The sequence below is a fragment of the Desmodus rotundus genome, chromosome 2 (assembly GCF_022682495.2).
Source record: "Desmodus rotundus isolate HL8 chromosome 2, HLdesRot8A.1, whole genome shotgun sequence".
In the NCBI taxonomy this organism is placed as follows: domain Eukaryota; kingdom Metazoa; phylum Chordata; class Mammalia; order Chiroptera; family Phyllostomidae; genus Desmodus; species Desmodus rotundus.
In genome coordinates, this window is record NC_071388.1 from 128,813,433 (window position 1) to 128,819,432 (window position 6,000).

Consider the following 6,000-nt stretch of genomic DNA (forward strand, 5'->3'; position numbering starts at 1 on the left):
GATGTTTTTAGTCTGAAGATTATAATCTGAGAGCCCTACCCAATTGGTTCAGGCATCCACTGGGGCATTCAAGATCAGTGGTTTTTCAAAATATGACCTTCTAATTCATAGAATGAAGGCCTTTCATTTCCTTTTCTCTTGTGTGAACAGTGCAAAATCCAGATGTCTTCTAGTATACATCAGCACAAACTTAGATAGTGGTGTCAATGATAGCTATATTTCTGGAGCAAAACAACACAGCCCTTGGCACCTAGTAGACAAATATTAACTTCAATTTTTTTCTTTTTTCTATGAGCAAAGTTAGTTAGACGCCATTTTTTCTTAACATATTAGGAACAACAGTACACTATTATGATCTTATCAACAGACCGTATTAACCTTCCTGCTCTCTGTCCCTAAAATATTCCAATGGGACCTTGATTTTCCCGATAGCCTAAAAAAAATTACACTGGTTCATTATATTGATAACATTGTCCCTCTTGTACCTAAGGTGGGAAGTAACACATGAGCCAAGAGGTGGGCAATAAAGACTCACGCACATTCAGAGACCTGCTATGTAAGTGTTTCTGCACCCATGATTTGTGGCACATTGGGATATCTTTTATGAAGTAAAAAAGGAACTGCTATTCTTTGCCCTTCTCCCCACTGAAGGGACCCAGTAGAGGTGATATCCTAGGTGTGGGGTTAACTATAATTTATTCAGACATGCTGTTTCATTATGTTTACTAGAATAACTGTAAGCCCTGACTTCAAGTGAGACCTTGAAGCAAAAGGGTACTTGTGCTCTGTAGCAAGTACAGGCTTTGGTGCAACCTGGCCTGTCCCTTGGGATGTATAGCCCACAGACACACTGTTTTTTAGACATATATGTGCTGGAGAGAAACTAAATGAAACATCTAAACCCCCCATAGCAGCAGCACAGTGCAGACTCTGAGGACTTTGGAGTGGGGTCACACACCCTTTGCTCTCTTCATCTGACAACTATACTCTACTTGAAAAGCAGCTCCTGGCTTGCTACTGGGCATGAGGGAAAACTGAATACGCGACTGTGGGGCACCAGGTGTCTCAGCAATCTAAATTTCCTGTTATGCACTTGTTACATAATTTGCCAAATCACAAAATTGGAACATTTTCAGCAGCCATTGCATTACAAAGTGGAAATAACAGGCAATCCAGCACTCGCGGGTCCAGGATGCACGTGTAAACTACACAAAGTGGTTCCAATTTCAGTGCCTCCTCTTGCTGCTTCACTGTCTCTTCATCATCCTACTCACAGCCTCATTGAAAATACTGTAAGACCAATTAATGGAAAAGGAAAAATCTGGATTATGAACGAACAGGTCCAGTATTTTAAAACCAGGAAGAAATGGAGAAAAAGAAAAGACTGTGGTTATGCGGTATCTTCCCAGCGGGTTGGTGGTTCACCCTACATGAGATGGGGATGGCTCACGATAAAGATTGACACCAATTCACAGGTAATTCTTTATGCTGGCTGGTAAGTTAAGGACTTAAAAAGAACAAAATTGGAATACTGGTGACAAGATTTGAGAGTGATTTAAGTTGATGAATATCCTGGCACAGAATATAATGATATTTATGTTCTACAAAAATGCCCACTAGAGGATATGAGGATACTCTCAATAATATAATGCACAAGATCGATTATTTGATGTCGGTCTGCCTCTTTTCCCAGGAAGTTTGGTGTTTGCTCAGTGGGCTTATATACAATGGGGCCCTGCTGATAGTCATGGAAGTTATACATAGCTCAATAGCCTTCTTTTTTCCCTCACCTAAGCTTAACTATATATCACTACTGAGAACAAACCCTGCTAATAAGAGAAACCAATTACCAAGGAAACCAACTAGCTACCAGATGGCTAATTGCTTATATTGGAGCCTTCATCACAGAGGGAGCAAGTTGATCTCACAGAAACAGACATATATTCTGGGGTCAGACTGCTTTGCCACACTTCTCCTAGAACCTCCATTAATGGGTTAACAGAAAGTATCATCATTTGTCAGGTATTCCACACAAAGTTACCTTGAACTAGTAAACACATTTTACAACACATGAAGCATGAAAATTATAGGGAACCATTCCACATGGAGTGGGGAATGTAGTCCAGCCCCACTTGGAAAGGCCAGTGGGGAGCAAGGTCTGGAACACAGGACCCACGCCCATGGATAGGTTTTCCTGTGGGGAATCAGGCCTGCATTGTGCCTAGGCTGCTATGAGACTTGCTTTTGTTAAAACTCCCTCACCCTGGATTGAGGCAGCAAATGTTTACTGAATATATTTAACTTCCTAAAATCTGTGCTACATCTCCCAAGTAGGGAGTGTAACCAGTTCAACCACTTCTCCCCTTGATTTGTGACATCTTTCTCTTTGAAGTACTTAGCAACATTCTTTCCTTTGTTATCTGTAAAAGTTAATCACCTACAGTGAACCTGTGCATAGTAAATGAGGACCATCCTCGATGTAATGCACCCGGAAAAGCAATAAAAGCCTGTCCAGGCAGGGGTCAGGGCCCTCTCTCTCACTTAGATAGTGCCATGCTGTCCCTTTTTCTCCACAGGACTTCTGTAGTCCATGTGAGTTTGTTCATCACAGCCACAACACATGGACCCTGCCAGCCAGGGTCTGCATCAGAAAATAAGCTCACTAAATTCACCATTCTTACTATATGTTCCCATAACTAGTAAGAAGCTGACTGGATTGAATAGTGTAATTATTTATGGATGGCAACATTTAGGAGATTGACATATCCAAGGTCAGGAGGAGCATTCCTAAAAGATCCAGCAAACCCATTTAAGTTGTCTTCAGCTAGCAATGTTCTTCCCCATGAACAAGTTCTAAAATCAAAGTGGAAGAGCATGGCTTATTCTGTTCTGGCTGCTAGAACACAATACCACAGACCACATAGCTCATAAGCAACAGAAATTTATTTCTTATGGTTTTGGGAAGTGTAAGAACTTAAGAGTTCTGGGGAGTCCAAGATAAAGGCACTAGAAGATATAATGTCTGGTTAGAGCCCACGTCCTAGACAGCCATCTTTTCACTTTAACCTCGACATTACGGGATAGGACAGCAATCTCTTGGCCTTCTTTTATAAGGACACTAATCCCCTTCATGTGGGCTCCACCGTCATGATTTAATCACTCCCCAAAGCCCCCACCTCCAAGTCTCTCACACTGGAGATTAGGTTTCAATATTTGAATTTTGGCGGGACACACACATTCAAGGTAGAATAGACTTCTCTCAAGATTTTGCCAATCAACCCACAAAACTGCATCCATGCATTGCAGCTTCAGAATTGTGGGCTTGGAGGTCTTGGGGACCTCAAGCTATTTCTCTAATGTATTATTATTTAAAATGGTGGTTGTTTCTCATTAGGTATTTTCATAAATTAAATTTTAATAACTATTCTTGTGCAAGTCATGCATAGTCATATATGGAAAATTGCTGAATCATATAATCAAAGCAAGGTTAACTTTATTAGAGACTAGGAGTTTTCCAAAATGATTGTACAATTTTAGACTCTCAATACACAAGTTTCAGATGCTCTACATCCTCACAAATTGTTGGAGTTTTTCACTGATCTGGTACATGTAGTAAGTATTTGTTTTGCTTTTGTTTTAACTTTAAAACCCCATTTTGGACGTAGTTTGCATTTGTCATTGCCTTGAGAACCTTTTTGCGTGCTTATCGGCCACACAGAAATAAAGTTGTCATCTATCATTGATTTGTAGGCTTTTTAAATATGTTCTGGATATAAATTCTTTGCCAGATATATGTTTAATGAATATACTCTGTGTCTGTGGTTTGTCTTTTTATTTCCGTGCCTTCATATTTTTGGTGTGTCAAAGATTTTAATTTTAAGTCCCATTTTCAACTTTTTATGGTTAGTGCCTTACCTATCCTAATTAACAAATATTTTCCTTCTCCAGAAGAATTCTCTGTTTAATTTAAGAAGCTTTAAAAATATTATCCTTAGCATTCATGTTTATAATTTATTTTGCATTACTTTTGGTGTAAGGGTTATGGTAGGGAGGTGTCAATGGTAGCTAATTTTGTAAACTGTTTTTTTAATATGGATATACAATTTCTACCACAATATTTGTTGTGATGATTAAAATGTGTCAACTTGACTAGGCTAAAACAGACCTAAATAGTTGGTAAAACATTGTTTTGAGGTGTGAGTGTGAGGATGTTCCTGGAAGATGTTAGCTTTCACTCAGTAGACTGGGTAAAGGGATTCACCCTCACCAGTGTAGGTGGGTATCATCCAATCAATTAAGGGCCCAAATAGAACAAAGAAGTGAGGGGAGAATTAATTCATTCTCTATGAGCTGGGATTTCAAATGACTCTTTCAGAAGTTAATATTTTTTTGCTTCTGTGTCCAGTCTTTTTTTAATCCAATCAAATAAGTTATTTACTTCAAATATTATATTATTTAGCTATAGAATTTCAGTTTTTTAGTTTCATCCAGTGATTTAGCTTTCCTCTAATCTCTTATTTATAATACTTATTTTTAGACTACTTATTTCTGCATTTGTGTTATCTATGTTCTGCTTTTTTTGACTTTTTAACTTGTAATTTATTATGGGTCACATTTTCACATTAAGCAACTTCTCTTCATTGTCCAGTCAGCGCTCAGTTGTCCAAGATCATTAAGTCACCCAACTTCCTTATGTGGAGAATTTGTCAACATCCATGACAGCCAATTTGCAGGGGCAAAACTCTCAATTGATCTCTTCTCTTTTTCTTAAGGTCCCTCTCCCTAAAGTGGTCTTACTTTTCAACCCAATTATTTCTTTAGAATAAGCAACTGCATTAGGAAATAAAGAATACTACCAATCTCTGTTCATCTCCAAAGGGCTAATATCTCTGTAATATTATTTTTTTTATTGTTCTTCAAGTACAATTGTCTCCATTTTCCCGCTTCCACTTTCCCCTTACCAACCCAACCCCTAAATTATTTTATTTAGACTTCTTTGTTCCTGTAGCTACTTGGTGACTTTAAAAACTATCTAATTTTTAAGGTTTAAGTTTTTCCTAATGTTAACAGAGTTATCAACTTTCTTCTTTGACTACCTATAATTTAACAGAGATCAAAACTCAAATATACATATTTTATGTCAATTAATTTTTTTCCCACTCTTCACTAATTTTTTTTACTGCTCTCTTATCCTAAGGAAAAAAACAGTCTTTTATATTTCAGGGAAAAAGTATGACTGAATTGATATAATTTTATTTTTTCATATTTTTAGATTTTATTATTTATTTTTAGAGAGAGGGGAAGAGAGGGAGAAAGAAACATTGATGTGTATGACAAACATTAATCAGTTGCCTCTCATGTGCCCCCCAACCAGGGACCTGGCAAGCAGCCCAGGCATGTGTCCTGGCTGTGAATTGAACCAGTGACCTTTTGATTCACAGGCCAGCACTCAATCCACTGAGCCATACCAGCTGGGTCATGAATTGATATAATTTTAGAATAATACAGTAGCTGGTAGGACTTGGCATGGGGACTAATGTTTTTCCACATAACAAAAGGCAAAAGTTAATTCTGAAGAGGTAAAAGGCTGAATATGTTTCTTTTACTCCTGTAGATTTATTTAACCTTCACATTTTCCTACCATGCTTTATCCTCCAGAAAATACTTTTTGAATTTTATCAGTGAGCTTCCTTACCCATTTAATTCCAATTTGGTTCAGTCACTAAGCCAGAGGCACTGGTAGAAGTGGGAGAAGGGCACATATTATCCTTCTGAGACAGTTGGAATATACCTCACATATCTTGATCCACTGGTGATTCCCAAAGTACGTACATATGTAACAATTAATTATGCAGAACACTTAATATTTGTGTACTTTACTGTTTGTAAATTCCAACTCAATTTAAAAACAATATAAAGTACACATATTAAAAAGTTCTACTTAATAATAAAATATTTAGTTTACCTCAAGAGTTCAAAAATAAGATAAAGATGTCCTCC